The sequence below is a fragment of the Callithrix jacchus genome, chromosome 12 (assembly GCF_049354715.1).
Source record: "Callithrix jacchus isolate 240 chromosome 12, calJac240_pri, whole genome shotgun sequence".
Lineage (NCBI taxonomy): Eukaryota > Metazoa > Chordata > Mammalia > Primates > Cebidae > Callithrix > Callithrix jacchus.
This window is the reverse complement of record NC_133513.1, coordinates 83,561,696-83,580,122: the sequence shown is the minus strand read 5'-3', so window position 1 is coordinate 83,580,122 and position 18,427 is coordinate 83,561,696. Positions and strand designations below refer to the sequence as shown.

Genomic DNA, 18,427 nt, shown 5'->3' with positions numbered 1-18,427 from the left:
GAAATTTATATAGGTTACAATTCTGAAGGATATGAAGTTGAAGAACATGGTGCCAGCATCTAGTGGGGGCCTTTGTGCTACATCATTCCGTGGCAGATGGTGGAAGAGTAAGAGAGTGTGAGAGCACGAGAGGAAGCGGGGGACAAACTCACTTTTTTTTTTTTTTTTTTGAGACAGAGTCTTACCCTGTTGTTCAGGCTGGAGTGCAGTGGTGCCATCTAGGCTCACTGCAACCTCTGCCTCCCTGGTTCAAGCAATTCTCCTGCCTCAGCCTCACAAGTAGCTGACATTATAGGCCTACAGGCATGAGCCACTGTGCTGATTTGCAAACTCACTTTTATATCAAGTCCACTCTTGCAATAACAGTGTTAAGTTAATAAGTACAGAACAATGTTGCATTAATGAAGGCAGAGCCCTCATAACCTAAACACCTCCCATTTGGCCTCACTTCCCACCATGGTTTCACGGGGGATTAAGATTCCAGCATATGAACACATTTAAACCACAGCAGCCCCCAAAAGTTCCTGGTGTTCTTTTCTAGTCTATACCCACTTGTGTCCTCTAGTTCCAGGCAACCACTCATTTACTTTCTGTCTATAGCTTTGCCTTTTCTGGAAATTTCATATAAACAGCCTCATAAAATACATATTGTTTTTGTTTATCTTCTATTACCTGACATAATTTTGAGGTTCGTGGATACTGTAGTATATATATCAGTAGCTTATTTTGTTTTCTGAATAGATTATGTTATATGGGTATAGCATATTTTGTTTATTCTTTCAACAGTTGAAAGACATTTGAAATATTTCCACTTTCTTGCTATTATGAACAGTTATGAACATTTATATACAAGTTTTTCTGTGGACTGACAACCAAAATGAGTGATTAAGGCACAAGTCTCTGCTCATTGAGGTTTATTGGGCCAGCTTCAGGGCTTGCCCAGGAAAAACTTGAGTCACAGAAGCACCTATGGCTTTTTCCAAAGAGGTTTCCAGGAAGTTTAGTATTTATACATTTTTCTTAAAAGGGGAGGGGGATGGAGGAGCAGTGAGACAACTGATTACATACTTGTGAGAGTTTAGTTAGTACCCAGTAAATCTACGTTTTACATAAGATAAGGTGAACATTTGAAGAGGGAATAGAGGAAGCAGATGTCTCAGGGCTGAAGGAATGATTAATCTCATCTTATCTCAGGGAGGGGTGAAAGCATGATTAATCTTGTCTTTGTTGTGTACTTATGAAGATAAGCTAATAGTCTTTTGAAAGGACTAGTTTCTATTTAGCCCTTAGGGAAGAAAGCCTGATGGCTTCCCTGAAGGTGGGGCATAAGGAGGTGTGTCCAACTTCCCATCCCACCATGGCTGTGAACTTAGCTTTTAAGGTTTCTCTGGGGTTTTCTTGGCCAAGAGAAGGTGTGTTCAGTCAGCAGGGGGATTAGAATTCTTTTTATTTCTCATTTTCCCTCTTTTGGCTAAGATTGGCCAGAGGCAGCCTCAGTGGCCAAACTTTTTTATTTTGTTGCATGTTGTTGCTGAGGTGGTGTAGCTATCTGCTTCAGGTCTGTCCTGTCCCTTGGTAAGGTCCTTATGGCCAAGGGACATAGAGCCAAAAAACTTACAGCCAATTTAAGTGTTCTAGGCCAGATGGCAATAGAGATGAGCAGGCACTCATCAATGCTTAAAACCTTTAATGCAATATAACAGCTAAAAACGAAAGCCAGAAAACGAGGTTATTTGGAGGGTCTGAATTAATTCTATCCCTCAAAATCAGACTTTACTGTCTTATGTGTTCACCTCTTCCAAGGTAGTCCCTGGGCTTAGAGGGAGGGTGCATGTATAGTTTAGTAGTGGGGATTGGCAATGAGAAACAGATCAGGCTCAGTGTGATTTCAAATTAGGGAGATTCATAGGCCGTTTTGAATCATCTATAGTCTTCAAAATACCACAACTTCAATTTAGAAGAAGTGAAACAATGGAGAAATAAAAAACATTAAGAATTTGACAAAAGAGAATTTATATGTCAGAATGGAAGAGGAACTTATTCCATTAGAGACCTAACTAAAAACATTATGAAGAAAATTATAACTAGGTTCTTTTTTAGAGACTCACTGCAGAAATATAACTCAAAAGTCACCACTGGAATCCCATAATAATTCTGTTATAGTTTTCCTTTGAAATAGAATTTCTCTGTCTCTAATCCCTCCTTTCTTACTAAAAAGAAATGATAGGCTAATTTATGTGCAAAATAAGTTTTAGGAATGCTCATGAATAGTTTCCAAATTTTGGAGAACTCAGAGAGAAAGGTATATTCTGCTCACAAGAGTATGCTTTACAATCAGTGTCAGCCTTCCAAATAGGACATTGTCCTTTCACCTTGGAGCTACCATCCACAAACCAAGCAGCTCTTTGTCAGTCAGGTGAGAGCTGCTTACTGGGCACTGTAAAATCCAGGTGCTCCTCATATAGTTTCAGAGTCAGTCCTAGGAGAAAGCAGCTCTCTGCTCTTGAGATCTCCTTGTTGTACACTCCAGATAGCATCATTCTATATAAATCATTTCCATTTTATTAGGGAACCCTGGGTACTTCAACTGGGCACTGGTATCCCCATTAGCATAGGGGTAGCTTCAGTTAATCTCCCCTAGAAAGGCAGTAAATGCTTCTCAAGTGAAACTTCTCTTAAAGTCTCAGTAGTCATCATTTGGGAAGTACTCACAGGCTTTTGCCGTAACCTGCAGTAAATGTTCTACAAAGGGCTTTCAAAGTACAGAATTTGTTGTTCCTACCAACATTCTAGCATCTACTCTATACTCTGTGGGCTTCAGCAATCTTACTGGTTCTCATTTAACATGTCCATTTTGTTTTCTTCAACTTTTAAGTTCAGGGTACATGTGCAGGATGTACAGGTTTGTCACATAGGTAAACATGTGCCATGATGACTTGTTGCACAGATCATCCCATCACCCAGGTATCAAGCCCAGCATCCATTAGCTATTCTTCGAAACGCTCTCCCTCACGCCCCCCGACAAAAGGCGCTAGCATTTGTTGTCCCCCCTCCCTGCACATGTCCATTTAATATTACTTGAGGGGCTCATTTACATGCTTTATGTTTTATAGTATGAGGTAGGGGAAACATTCCCCCAGTCAGATACAATATCCATTTTATAAACATTTAGGTAAAGGAGACATAATCACCTTACAAAATGCCTGTGTAAACATTCCAACTTTTGCGTGTAATCCCAGCACTCTGGGAGGCTGAGGCAGGTGGATTGCCTGAGGTCAGGAGTCGAGACCAGCCTGTCCAACATGGTGAAACCCTGTCTCTACTAAAAATACAAAAAATAGCCAGGAGAGGTGGTGGGTACCTGTAATCACAGCTACAGGCACGCACCACCGCACTGGGCTCAAATTGGTAATCCTACAGTTTTACATTCTGATTCCAGAAAGTTCTTTTATGACCATTTTGCCCTTTCTGTTGAAAAGGACTTGGGTTCCCAGCAGGGGGTTGAGACAAGGGACTTAGGCCCTTTTGTTAGTCTATATCTTGATTCACCTGCTTCACCCTTGTCCCATGCAATTCCTGGTCAGCTTTCTCATTGTAATCTTTGTCTTCTTTTTAAAAACAATTTCTCCAATTTTTCTCCCAAACCAGTAAATAAATAGGTTTGGGGCCCTTTAATGCTGGTGAACTAGCAAAGTCCCTTTGGCCCATCCAACCCTTGGTAGTGTACTAACACCTTTTTTTTTAAACCCCATTAATTTCTATTTTATTCATTTAATTTCTTAATAACCATCTAAAGACTTCCCCCCGATAGGATGAATCCCATGATTCTCCTCTCTGATTTCTTCTGTGAGTCTCATTGTTTTCCTGTAGTTGTTTCCTTTTTTCACCTTATTTTTTAGAATAACCATTAAAAAATTTCCACCTTCCTGGAATGAGTCCTTGGACTTTCCCTTTTGCTTTTCCCCATGCTCTTGTTAATTACCTTAATGTTTCATTAGCATCTGTAAGACCCCTGAGGGGAAGCTGAAACAGCCAATTTGCTATGGCTTCTTGTGTTATTCTGGAACAACAGTAGGAGTAGCATCACATGGGGAGCCCATTTGGAAGGGCACCTTAACCACAGTGTGTATCATGGCCTAGGTAGTGGGCATATTTGGTGGGTGAATATTCCTGTTATAAAATGAGTCCCTCATGGCTTATATATGAAGCATATCAGCAGCTGCATCTGGTGTGCTCTGCTTGGCATTTCTAGGTAAAATTGGACACAAGATGCATGAGGTAATGCAAGCTAATAAGGAAAAAGAGAAATATTCAAAGCCTTGGTTATTGCTATCTATAATAGCTAAAATGAAAGTAAAAGAATGTGCTGGGTTGGGCCAAGCTCAGATGTGGGACTGTCTGATCTCATACCACTAGCCTGGAAGCCACCCACAAAAGGGAAAGATAGACTGGGGCAACAAAAAGCGCCTCTGAGACCTGTGATTACCAAGAAGGTAGCTAATGTGAGGGAGGGGCACTTCTTAGGGCTTTTATCCAGTCTGCCAGGTAGGATGTGAAATGGCGTCGTTGTCTGGAGTGAATACCTGAGGTTTGTCATCTCACGCCAAGGAAATAGAATAGGCGGACACACAAAGTGGGTTTAGGAGCAGAGGTTTAATAGGCAAAAGAAAGAGAAAGAACAGCTCTCTCTCATGAGAGAAAAGAGCACCTGAATGGGACTTCTGGCCCACTGTGGAGTACACCAGATTTTGTAGAAAGGCTTAAGGAGGCGATGTGCGATTTACATAGGGCCCAGAGATTGGTTGGACCAGGTGTGACATTTACATAGTTGGTGAGGAAGCTGGTCATTCCACCCTAATCTTATTATGCAAATGGAGTCTTTGCCTGGCCAGTGCCATGTTATCTTTTTGTTACTGTACACGTGGTTTGGCAAAGAAGGGAAGATGGAGTTGTCATTTTGAATGTGCCTAACCCCAGGTAGCCATTTCCTATTGGCACAGCTGCCAGCATTCACCCTTGCAAGCTTCTAGCTTGCTTGTCTACATCTGAAGCTTGATTTTACAGGCTGCTCTTTGTAAGAAAAAAAATGATTTGGGGGCTGCTTTTCTTTTCTTTTTTTTTTTTGAGACGGAGTTTCGCTCTTGTTACCCAGGCTGGAGTGCAATGGCGCGATCTCGGCTCACCGCAACCTCCGCCTCCTGGGTTCAAGCAATTCTCCTGCCTCAGCCTCCCGAGTAGCTGGGACTACAGGCGAGCGCCACTATGCCCATCTAATTTTTGTATTTTTAGTAGAGACGGGGTTTCACCATGTTGACCAGGATGGTCTCAATCTCTTGACCTCATGATCCACCCGCCTCGGCCTCCCAAAGTGCTGGGATTATAGGCGTGAGCCACCATGCCCAGCCCAATAATTTCTTTCTAACTTATATATTAGCTGTTCTCTAAGAATACCCTCCTGTCAAACTGTATCACATATGCCCATCTGTGATTTTTCAGTAGTGAGCTGTGGGTCCTGCATCAACCTACACATCTTTTTTCCACTCTGCCATATTTAAAATGCAAGACACTACTCCAAAATCAGTTACTCTTACAATCCATTTTAGTAAAGTTTTTTTAGGAAGCTGATGATATTGATGTACAAAATGGAACAGTTCCTTCACATTACGCCCTCTGGGTTCATTAGTTACTTGGTTTTGCCCTTCCCACACATTAGCTACCTTCTTGGTAATCATAGGTCTCGGAGGTACTTTTTGTTGCCCCGGTCTATCTTTTCCCTTTGTGGGTGGTTTTGAGGCTAGTGTCTGAGATCAAGACAGTCCCACATCTGAGCTTGGCCCAACCCACCACACTTTTTACTTTCATTTTAGCTATTATAGATAACAATAATCAAGGTATTGAATATTTCTTTTTTCCCTTATTAGTTTGCGTTTCCTCGTGTGTCTTGTGAACCAGTTCCCCAGGAGCTGGATCCATTGCAGAACTTCACTGTTAACTTTTACCTTTAGCAGCTTCATACCACTGATGACCCTGTGGCCAGATAGGAATCAAGGGCTCCTATCTGTGTCATTTTTTCTTCATTTTGAAGCAACCTTTATATAGTCTCTAAACCAGACAAAATTACTTTTTCTTTAGCAAAAACTACCTCCTCATGTTTTTATAACCTTTACCAAAAACACGTCTTTGTTTCTTTATGGACTATGCATATAGAATTCTCTTATATCTAGTGGTTTTAAATATTTATTAACAAATATTCTAACTCTTAGTAACTCCTAATTTATGGTGAAAAGCCTGGGATTACTTAATTTAACATAATGTTTAGATTTTAAATTACTAAAGAAATTTTACAATTAGTTTTACTTATCAAAGATTACTAAACTCTTATAGCTGACAGGTATTTGAGCTAGCATGTTTTTCTGATATTTGATTTAAGCACTTACTTTTCTTGAAGCCTCTTGATCAGAGCTCTTTCATAAAATTTGGTAGTGAAACATCACATACACATGACACATAAAACATATAGACACACAAATAAGCAGATCTTAGAGTTATAAGATTTTTCATTTGTCAGGTTTCAAAAAATTTCTCTCCCCCACTTTAGACTACCAGTCTCTTTATTACCGGTTTCATACCTTAAACAATGATTAGCTAGGCAACTCTATATTTCCATCTCCAAAGACATGACTCTTAGGTGAGATAAAGTAGAAAATGTACACCTCAAAGGCACAGAACTTAGAACAAAACAAAGGCAGGCAAGGTTTGTTATATAAACTTTAAGGCACTGTCTTCTCCATAGTTAAACTTCCTAATGGTTTGGGTGCAGAGACAAAGATGCTCTTACAAATAGAGGTTTCCTTTAAAGGTGTAAACTTCTTTCACAAAGTGATTCAAAGACTGATTTAACTTAATGGGTGTTCTTTTTCAACTTAGCTTGTGTCTTATTTAGATAACTGGCTTCAGGGTGGAGTCCTTTAAGGAAAAGGGCCAATAAAGCATGTGTTTTTGTTTTGTTTTTTAAGTTTTAGCTGTAAGTTTATTCAACGCAAAATAATCCTCTCCAATTTTACTGAGGTGGCTGACCACGTCCATGACCAAATCCGCCTCTAAACTGGAATTCGGTTGCTGACACAGCCCCCGCCTCAGCTTTCTTGTCGGCACCAGGTAGCACAGCACTCCGGCTGTAGGTATCTCTGTTGGCTTCCCCTCTCGTAGTCTTGCAGGTCACTCACCTTCCAGACCTTTAGGCCGAGGTCTGCCTGCTTGGATGGCTGCGGTGTAGGGTGGCAGGCACGATCTCTGGGGGCAGATGGAGGTAATCACAGAGATACTGGATACCCTCATTGGTAAGGTACCAGTAGAAATGTCTCCAAGCAAACCGTTCCTTCAGGTAGCCTCAGGACTTGAGAGACTGCATGGCCTTCATGACATGAAGGTTGGGCACCTTCTTGACTGCCAGCTCCGGGTACTTAGTCATGTGGACATCCTTCTTGGCCACCATGACTCCCTCCTTAAAAAGGAGCTCATAAATGGCAATCTGGTTCTTCTTAGGCATCAACGTCATAAGGTGTGCAGGCAAGGCCCGGAGGAGTCAAGCCCATGCTTCTTGAAGGCAGCAGACCTCAGACCGAAGGGCTAAGGCCTTCGCACCCTCGTTTCCTACCAACCACTCCTCCCCAAAACTAGAGCTCCAGGGCCAAGCATGGAGGCAGTTGGGAGAGTCCTGTCCCCAAGGAAGAAGCATGTCGGCGGGACAGTGTCTCTAGTCTCGTCTGGCTCGTCTCCGCCACACACTGGTTTCAACCTTTCCTCCTCCCTCGAACAATCTCCGCCTACCAGTGGCCCCCCTACCCCATAAAATAGGCCTCCAACCCCTGTCACTACTCAGAAATGGGTGTGTGGGGAGTGGGAGAGAGGTCCCTTGCCCACACCCTGGGGAGAAGCAGCCGCTAAGGTGGCAGGATGGCCCTGATCAAGCATGTGGTTTTAGGAACTAAATCATGCTTTTCTTATCCAAACATGGAAAGAAACGAGTAGCCCCCTATAGTAATGACCATTTCCTGTAAACTACTGTCCTCAGCCACCCCTAACATCATAGCTATTGCCTGACTCACCAGCCAGTGCACACACCAATGTCAAGTCCTTTCATAGTGCAAAGTAATATCCGGTACCCCGCAAAAGCCAGAGACCAGGTAATGCACTATAAAAGGGTGAAGAGCTTTAGACCTGAGAAGCATCTGTCTGCTTGCAACTCTTGGGTTTTCATAAGGAAAAACAAAATTTGCTCCCAATGGAGGAATCTTTGTCACCTCTTCTGTTTTCCCCATAGGATCTTAGATTGTCAGAAATTCCTCCTCTTCTTTTTGGTCCCTTCTATGGCATTGAAGGTTGCAAGAGGAAGGAGGAACAGACAGAAGCAAATGGAGAAACAGAATTCAGAAAAAAAAAAAAAAATCCCCAAGACAGGATTCAAAAAGAGGAACAGCATAAAGCTTTAAAAAAAAAAAAAAGAAATTGTAATTATAGCTTAGATATCAGCTTTTAATGAAGTTGACTTCTAACCATAGAACTCTTTAAAAGAAAAAAATCCTTTCAGATCTTTTTTTACGTGGGATAAACAGCTGGTATTTCTGGCCTTTGAACTCCTTCACTAAACGTAAAGGAGTGGGGAGGGGTGGTGGCTCATTTTGTTCAGCTTGGGGTTTCTATGGGTACAGGATAGGGGGCATGGCAGGTCTGGGTAGTTTTGGAAATAACAACACTTGGTGGGGGAAACAGGGAAGTGCAGTTCTCATTTAGGGCGGAAGTCACAGGCTTGCAGTGAAACCCTTGCTAGGGACTCCTCCACCCTCTTCTACCCAGTATTTTCCAGCCTCCTGTTCGTATCATTATGACTTAGCCAAGGACACACAAAGTAACTCCAAAGCAGTGCAAAGCAGTCCTCATAAGATCCAGAACTGTTATAGTAGGTAGCTAGTCAGACATGAGTAGGGCAGGATGGGGGCTTCTCTCCCCCCGCACCTCACCCCACCAGGAATGTCAGGCAACCATCAAATGATGGTTAACTCTCTCTCTAAAATAATTGGTCACAGCCAGAGCCAGGAAAAGGCAGTCCCCTGACAGGGAAAAACACCTCAAGTGAGATGTGTACAACTCCATTAAACATACTGTGCATATTCCCCTCCCAAGCACTGGCAGACCACTGTGCATGTGAACCCCCCACCCTAAGAGAAGAATCAGAAGAGAAGGGACACAAGACCCTCATATGCTAACAGCCTTCAAACCCCAAGTCAAAGGTCAAATGGCACACTTGATCCCTCAAGCCACCTGCTTGGCCCTCTTCCAAGTGCACTTTACTTCCTTTCTTTCCTGCTTTAAAGCTTTTAAATAAACTCTCAGTCTTACTCTATGGTCTCTCCTTCTGCTTTATACATCTAAGTCGAATTCTTTCTTCTGAGGGGGCAAGAATTGAGGTTGCTATAGGGCCATACGGATCTGTTGCCAGTAACAGAATGACCCCAAAGACAGCTAAAAAAAAAAAAGTGGCGACAAATGGGGTACAACTCATTTCTATCTAGCCATGTTCTCTAGGGTCTCAGCTTCTCAGCTGGCCATCTACACACAAAGGTCCAAAAACCACCATATGTCCCACAGATGGAAGACAGGAAATCAAAAGGTGTCTGTGGAAGGGAAAAGGATCAATAAGTGGCAAAAGTCACACAAATATCAAACTGAAAGGACTGATTCCATGATCAATAATTTTAACTACCAGACTACAAAATGGAGCAGCTTCTGTTGTTACTCCCACATGGAATCAAAAGCAGGCAGTTTGAGTGTACAAGGGATTTTAACTTTGTTTCAGGTCAGATTTTGCTCTTTAAAGAGAATTTTTAAGGCTAGCAATTACACTATTAGGTGTTCTTCTAAAAATTTAACATTTCCATCAATTGCTTAGAATAAGAGGTCTCTAAAATATTTTTTCATTTCTAATAGGGTACTTAGTTCCAATAGTGACTCAGTTCAAAAGCCTCTTCATTTAAAGTCCGGGTGGTAATTTTCCAGGTTTTTACCATATATTTCAGCAGAGGGCATAAGAGGAAGCAATCCCCATGATCCTCCAAAATTCTCTCTCAGAAATAGACTTAAGGTAGCAAAAGACTACAAAAGTCCTGGAGGGATGGGACCTTTTAAGTCAAAACTCCTCTCAAGAGCTTGACACATTCAGCACAGTGTGCTACTTAAAATATTATGTGTCTCGGACTCCCAGACTTTTCAGATTGGCTGCCTGGCGTGACCCTGAAAAATCATGCTCCCTGGATGGCAGAGACCAGAAATGTAACCCAAGGACATAAAACAAGATGAGTGGGAAAACTCATCCAGTTTCCCTCTCAGGAGCCTGCAGCAAAGTTTGTCTTAACAGACACGGATCTAGTCAGAACCACAAAATGGACTAGTCTGCAGGGCTGGCTTGAACAGCAGGCTTATGGGGATTCTAGGCCCATGTTTTCTACCCTGTGGCACTGCTTTTTATGAGAAAACCACACAGAAAGACAAAGGAAAATGGCAACAAAAAAGGTTATTTCTGAGAGGCAAGGGGTCAAACAATATGAACATTCACACCATAAAGTACCAAAAGTACCCCAGTCACTATACCCCAAGACTAGTAACACAAATTCCTTTTTCCCAGTAATCCAAACTTTGAGACCAAACAGTGATTTTTAACCATCTGTTCAATCGGATTGCACAGAGAGGCCAGAAGTCTCACTAATAAGAAGTTCTTGCTCATTTGCTGGATTGTGAGTTTCTGAGGTCAGGAGTTCGAGACCAGCCTGACCAACATGATAAAACCCTGTCTCTACTAAAAATACAAAAAATTAGCCAGGCTTGGTGGCACACGCCTGTAATCCCAGCTACTCGGGAGGCTGAGGCCGGAGAATCATTTGAACCTGGGAGGTGGAGGTTGCAGTGAACTGAGATTGTGCCATTGCACTCCAGCCTGAGCAACAAGAGCAAAACTCTAGTAAAGAAAATTAATTCACAAAAGGCAGATTAATAGGAGAAATATACAGTTTATTTAATCATGAAGACTCTTAGCTAGTCTTGCCTAGATCCAAACTAGGGAAGGTCTGGCTGGGCCACTTTAAAATATGTCAAATAAATTTATTTTGAGGGTAAAATATTGATTTCTTTTAAATGGCTGATGTTTCTGGGGTTGGAGCTTGACTTTCTGCAGCTATGGAGTTTAGTCAACATTGTTGGTGGGAGTAAGAGTTGGTCAAATCTAATGGAAGATAGACCAAAACAAAAACAAAGAAAAAAAAACAGAAGAAGTGATTTCATAATTTACCTATAGTTGAGATCTCTTAGCATAAGGATACATTACAGACAGTTGGTAATAAACCTTGACCTTCAGCTACCAAATCTCAAAATGAAACCTCAGACCAGCTCTTTACCTGGAGATGGGGCCCAAGCTGAAGACTTCTCTCCATTGGAAGAGAGCAAACTTTTTTTTGAGACGGAGTCTCATTTTGTCTCCCAGGCTGGAGTGCAGTGGCACAATCTTGGCTCACTGCAACCTCCGCCTCTTAGGTTCAAGCGATTCTTCTGCATCAGCCTCCCAAGTAGCTGAGACTACAGGTGCGTGCCACCATGCCCGGCTACATTTTTTTTGTATTTTTAGTAGAGATGGGGTTTACTATCTTGGCCAGGCTGGTTTTGAACTCCTGATCTCATGTTCTGCCTGTGTCAGGGTGTGAGCCACCATGCCCTGCGCAAACTCCTTTTAGAGGAGTTCTGTGGCAAAATAAACCTTGAATCTGAAATCAAAAATTTCAGGAGTTAGGGAACCTCAGGAGAAGAGAGCAGCTTTGGAGCCTTAGTGATAGGCACAATCTGTCAGAGAGAATCTTTTGCCAGCACTGATAGGAGAACTGCTGTGGGTCAAAGGGGCTGATTTCTTCTCCAAGATTCCTTCACAGTTAATAAAATGACTACTAACTGAGTGATTAAGTCATAAGTCTCAAATCATGGAGCTTTACTGAGCCACCTTGAGGGTATGCCCAGGAAAAACAGAAGTATCTATGGCTGTTTTTTACAAAGACGTTCTCAGGATATTTAGTATTTATAGGTTTTCCTTAAAAAGGCAAGAGGGTGGGACAGCAGTGAGTCAAATGTTTACACACTTGTGAGAGTTTAGTTAGTACCCAGTAAATCTATATTTTACATAAGATAATGTGAACGTTTGAAGAAAAAGGGAATAGAGAAAACAGATGTTTCAAGAAAGGGTGACATAAGGATTAAACTCATCTTATCTTAAGGAGGGGTGAAGGAATGATTAATCTTATGTTGTATTTGTTCTGTATCTGTGAAGATAAGCTAGTAGTCTTTTGAAAGGACTAGTTTCTATTTAACCCTTAGTGAAGAAAGCCTGGTGGCTGTTAGTGAGGATGAGAGGGTGGGAGTATAATAAGGCGTGGCTGATCCCCTATCCCTGTGGCTGTGACTCAGCTTCCAAGGTTTCTCTAGGGTTCCTTTGGTCTATAGGAGTTCTGTTCAGTCAGTTGGGGGCTTAAGAATTTTATTTTTATTTCTTAGGACATTGTTTTTATTTTTCTTTGGTAGATTACTATGAGTAGAATTGCTAATAGGTGTGTGTTTGGCTTTCTTAAAAAATGGCCAAACTTTTCTACCGTGGTTGTATATTCCGAATATCAATGTATGAGAGTTCCAGTTTTTTTATTCATGCCGACACTTTATAATGTTAGATGTTGTCATTATAGCCACTCTAGTGAGTGTGTAGTAGAATTTCCATTGTCATTTAAATTTGCATTTTTCTTCTTATTAATGGTGTTATCTTAGATAATTATGTATTTTCTTTGATGAGATATTCATACAAAGTTTACCCCCATTTTTGTTGTTGTTTTTTGAGACAGAGTCTCGAACTGTCACCCAGGCTGGAGTGCTGGTGCTATCTTGGCTCACTGCAACCTCTGCCTCCCAGGTTCGAGTGATTGTCTTGCCTCAGCCTCTGTAGTAGCTGGGATTACAGGCACCCATTACCATACTCAGCTAATTTTTTTTAAAATTTTTAGTAGAGACAGGTTTTCACTATGATGGCCAGGCTGCTACCCCAACTTTTTAATTGGATTGTTGTGGCTCTATCATTTAATTGTGGCAGTTCTTTATATATTCTGGATACAACCTCTTTATCAGATACATGATTTGGAGGTATTTTCTCTCATCTGTTTTTTTTTGAGATGGAGTTTCGCTCTTGTTACCCAGGCTGCAGTGCAATGGCGCAATCTCGGCTCACCGCAACCTCCGCCTCCTGGGTTCAAGCAATTCTCCCTCCTCAGCCTCCTGAGTAGCTGGGATTACAGGCATGCGCCACCATGCCCAGCTAATTTTTTGTATTTTTAGTAGAGACAGAGTTTCACCATGTTGACCAGGATGGTCTCGATCTGTTGACCTCGTGATCCACCTGCCTCGTCCTCCCAAAGTGCTGGGATTACAGGTGTGAGCCACCGCGCCTGGCCTTCATCTATTATTTTTAAAAAATCATTACTTAAAATACTTTCAACCTCTAAATTTTAGTGTTGTGAAGCAAAACCCCAGGTAATGAAAACTAGGGATAATACGATGTTTAACTTAATCACCACTGAGCGGTCAGAATGGATGTGGGTCATAGGGTGGGTGTTGGAAAGGTGCCAGACCCTTGGGAGCTTGGAGCAGCAGCTATTTGCCAGCAAGTATGGAAATATTATACTTAAACAACTGGTACCATCATATCAGTGTATATACCTGTTATGAGATCAGACTTACATCATATCTTTGTCAAGCAATTTGAGAGGTACAGGAGTTGACTGGGGGGAGTCCTAGAGGTATTGTAACTGGGGCAGGGCGCAGGGTCTCAGCTCCCTCCCCGTGCTCGCTAAAGATATAATGGAGGGGATGGGAGCAGAGCCCCAGGGGCATCCCAAAGACGCTTCCAGTTCTCTGATCGGATGTTTTCCCTGATGTGCCCAGGTCCTTGGCCTCTCTTGCCCCAGGAATTGGGGAAGGGGCCCCTGGAGGCACGGTGAGCTTACCGTTCGAATAAATATTGCGGACCCAAAGAGTTTAGCAGAGAGCGATTTATTAGGTGGAGAGGGAGAGAGAGAGAGCTCCCAAACGCTGCCGTGGGAGGGGAATCTGGAGAGGATATCCATATAGGTAAGGAGCAGTGGGGTTTTCAACCCTGAAATTATTCCCACCCCTTCTCGGCCACTGACGGGAATTCTTTCAGACTTCCTCTGGGTTGATTGATCTTTGACTCTGATACCAGATTGGCTACTTGGCCCACATCAGAGCCCCCCCTTTTCCCAGAGCTTTTCTCAGGCTTTTTGAACAAAGAAGCACACCTGGAAAGTCAGATGAAGAACTGTAGGTTCCAGGATCAGGGCGTGGATGGAGGTGTGGTGCTGGAAAATTCCTGTCTTTGAAATCATGCCCCTTGTGGACTCCGGAAGAGAAGTTTTTTTGTTCCTTAACACAGTCCCTCAGTATCAGTGTGGAAGAAACAAAGAAGAAACTGCCGTAGAATCTCACCAGTGGACAGCTGGGGCTGTTAGGGGTTTGATCTGATGCAAACAGGTACCCACACTCAGCAAGGCTCAAAGTATTTCTCAGGAGCATTGGCTCTCAACCCAGGCTCTTATAAAAATCACCTGGGGTTCTCTTTATTTTATTTGTTTATTTATTTATTTTTCCAGACAGGGTCTTGTAACTGTCCAATGAGTTCACCTTGCCTACTGCCTAGGCAGAGCCTATTATCAAGACAGAAACTGCGATAGAAAAAGAGTAATTCACGCAGAGCCAGCTGTGCAAGAGACATGAGGTTTAGTACTTAAATCAGTCTCTTGGAGCAGTCAGGGGTCAGAGTTTTTAAGGAATATTTGGTGGGTCGTCAGGGTGGGGAGCAGTGAGTTAGAGGAGGTCTGACTGGTTGGGTCAGAGATGAAATGATAGAGTTGAAGCTGTCTTCTTGCACTGTTAGTTCCTGGGTAGAGGCCACAAGATCAGATGAACCAGTTTATCAATCTGTGTGGTGCCAGCTGATCTATTAAGTGCAGGGTTTGCAAAATATCTCAAACACTGATTTTAGGTTTACAGTAGTGATGTTATCTCCAGAAGCAATTTGGGGAGGGTGCGAATCTTGTAGCCTTCAGCTACATGACTCCTAAACCATAATTTCTAATCTTTTGACTAATTTGTTAGATCTACAAAGGCAGTCTGGTTCTTAGGCAAGAAGGTGGTTTGTTTAGTGAAAGGGCTGTTATTATCTTTGTTTCAAAATATAAACTATAACTACATTCCTCCCAAAGTTAGTTCAGCCTACACCCATAAATGAACAAGGACAGCTTGGAGGTTAGAAGCAAGATGGAGTTGGTTAGGTCAGATCTCTGTCACTATCTCATTTATAATTTTGAAGTGTTAGTTCAGTCTTACTCTGTCACCCAGGCTGGAGTTCAATGGTACGATCATGGCTCATTGCAGCCTCAACCTCCTGGGCTAAAGAGATCCTCCCCGCTCAGTCCCTGAGTTGTTGGGACTCGGGCATGTGGGACACTTGACTAATTTTTTATTTTTAGTTTTGTTGAGGTGGGAGTTTCACTATGTTGCTGAGGTTGGTCTTGAACTCTTGGGCTCAAGTGATTCTCCCTCCTTGGCCTCCCAGAGTGCTGGGATTATAAGCATGAGCCACTGTGTCCAGCCTGGGAATATCTAAAAACATACCTATACCTGGGCCCCAACCCAATCCAATTTAACCAGACTATCTGCAAGTGGGGCTTAGGCGATAGGAGTTTTTAAAGTTTTCAGGTGATTCCAATGATATTTACATTTGAGAATTCCTGTGAAAAACCCAATGTTGCTTTGAGCAGGATTGTACCCACTTTTGAATGAGTTACATAAAATGAAGATACTGTTAGCTTTTGCAATCATGGCTTCTTCTGCTGCTTGAGAAAAAGTGGAGAGAAAATAACAACTCCCATTTTTTTAGGCTTCTTTAAAGCATGTGCTGCGGTCTGAATGTTCTCTCCAAAACTCTGTTGAAATTTATTTGCCATTTTGCTGGTATTAGGAGGTGGGACCATTAAGAGGTGATTAGGCCATGAGGGCTCTACCCTCATGAGTGAATTAATACCATTATAGTAAGAATGGCCTCCTGATGAAAGTGAGTTCCACCCCCTTGTGCCCCCTTTACCCTCTCATGCTCTCTTGCCCTTTTGTTTACTGCCATGAAATGGTGCAGCAAGAAGGCTCTTGCAAGACGTGAATCTCTCAGCCTTGGAATCCCCAGCATCCAAAACTGTTAAGAAATAAATTTATTTTCTTTATGAATAATCCAGTCTGTGATATTTTGTTATAGGAACACGAAATGAACAAAAACACATGTGACCTCATTGAATTAACCAGTTATCTTCCCTGATAGTTCATTCCTTTTTTACATGTGAGGAGACAGAGACTCAGAGCCATTAAACAGTTTCCTCAAGATCACATAATCCAGAAGGGGAAGAATTTCTCATTCTCAGAGAATTAGCATTCTTTATGCAAAAGTCCTGGAAACGTTTATTATTGTCTTGTAAAAGCCTTCCCAAAATGCAAAGAATGGAAAAGAGGCCTCCGAGTTACCACAATGTATGACCCTGCAGAATAACCAAAACTCTTACTTTGTGTTCTTAGAATAGGTTTTCATTTAGATTATGGCTAATTTTGGTACAATTCTAACAAGTTTGCTTATCTGATTTCCCAGTTGTCAGATTAGAAGCAGAAAATTAGAAAAGGGAGATGAGTTGCTCACAATAGACACATTAAAACAGCAATACATGGAGCCAGAGCTTCATGGTGGAGCAAGAAAATAATTTCCTTCTCTGTAAAATGTGTGGGTTGAAATGGTTAATCTCTGAAGCCCCTTACAGCTCTAAAACTCAATGTGTTTAAGATAAAAGCTATAAAAGGCTTCTGAAAAACATATAAGAATGAAAAAAACCTGGAAATTTGGACCCAGTGTTAGAGTAATAATCCTAGAAAATTTGGCTGCTTTTGAGGACATACCTGTTTTATAGATAGTGCAGTACTTGATGTTTGTGATTACGGCACTGAATCATCAAGAGAAGATTAAAATTTGTTTTTTAATCATTTTAGAGACAGTCTTGTTCTGTCACACATGCTGGACTATAGTGGCACAATCAAAGCCCTGGGCTCAAGAATCCTTCCACATCAACCTTCCGAGTAGCTGGGACCTACAGGCACTTGCCACCACATCCAGCTTGTTTAGAGACAGTGCCTGGCTATGTTGCTCAGGCTGTTCTGGAACTCCTGACCTTAAAGTGCTGAGATTGCAGGTTTGAGCCACCATACCTGGTCTAAAATTTGTTTTGTGAGTGCTGTTTCAGAATGCAAGAAAGCACACAAATTACTTTTGAAATATTATACTCTTTTCAAAATTTTGTTATTTAAACATTCATGGGTTGGAACATTTATGTTGTGGGACAATTTCCCTGATAGATTTCTCATTGTTTTATGGGACTTTTGTTCCCTGATAGAATAATTCAGATAGTTGTGACAGTATCTTGCATCTGTTTATTGCTCATAAACCAAAAACAAAATCCTGAGGTTCTCTCAGCCATCTGAATGCAACCCTCCGCCCTCTTCTTGGCAAAGGGCATCCAAAGTTAACCTGAAAAACGAGTTCAGGCCATGAGGGCAAGGAGGAGGTTGGACATGCCTTTTGGAATTCAGAAAAAGCTGACCAGCATTAACATCAACATAGATCTTAAGTCTGATAAGAAACATTTATACAATCTATTATTTCTGAAGCCTGCTACCTGGAGGCTTCACCTGCATGATAAAACCTTGCTCTCCATAACTCCTATCATAACCCAGACAGTCCTTTCTATTGATAATAATCCTTTCAACCAATTGCCAATCAGAACATGTTAAAATCTATGACCCAGAAGCACACCCTCCCGCCCCCAACCCCTGCAATCTTTGAGTTGTCTTCCCCCTTCTAATATAGCAATGTAAATCTTACAGGAATTGATTGATGTGTTATGTCTTCCTAAATGTATAAAAGCAAGCTGTACCCTGATCACCCTGGGCACATGTCATTAGGACCTCCTGAGGCTGTGTCACAGGTACATCTTTAACCTTGGCAAAGTAAAGCTTCTAAACTGATTGACACCTGTCTCAGATACTTTCAGGTTCACAGCTTTATACCAATTCAGAGCATTTTTCTTTAAATCTTCCTCTTGCTTTTGTAGACTCCTATCTTGCCAGCTCCTGTCTTCTTACTCCTAGTTTCACACCAAAACTTCTAATATTTTCTGCCTTTATAATTTGTTTTACTGTTATAATTCAGAGAGCTTCTAAATGTTTGTACTTCTGCAATTAT

General features: G+C 41.9%; 1 protein-coding gene, 1 long non-coding RNA gene and 1 pseudogene across 6 annotated transcripts in view; 2 read left to right on the top strand and 1 right to left on the bottom strand.

Moving 5' to 3' along the window:
• Nucleotides 1-18,427, top strand: part of HTR7 (5-hydroxytryptamine receptor 7) — a 123,636-nt gene that overhangs the window by 35,772 nt on the left and 69,437 nt on the right. The gene's annotated exons all lie outside the window — the stretch shown is intronic.
• Nucleotides 1-18,427, top strand: part of LOC144578504 (uncharacterized) — a 36,714-nt gene that overhangs the window by 6,885 nt on the left and 11,402 nt on the right. The window lies entirely within an intron of this gene.
• On the bottom strand, nt 7,028-7,819 carry LOC103796752 (small ribosomal subunit protein eS10 pseudogene; annotated as a pseudogene).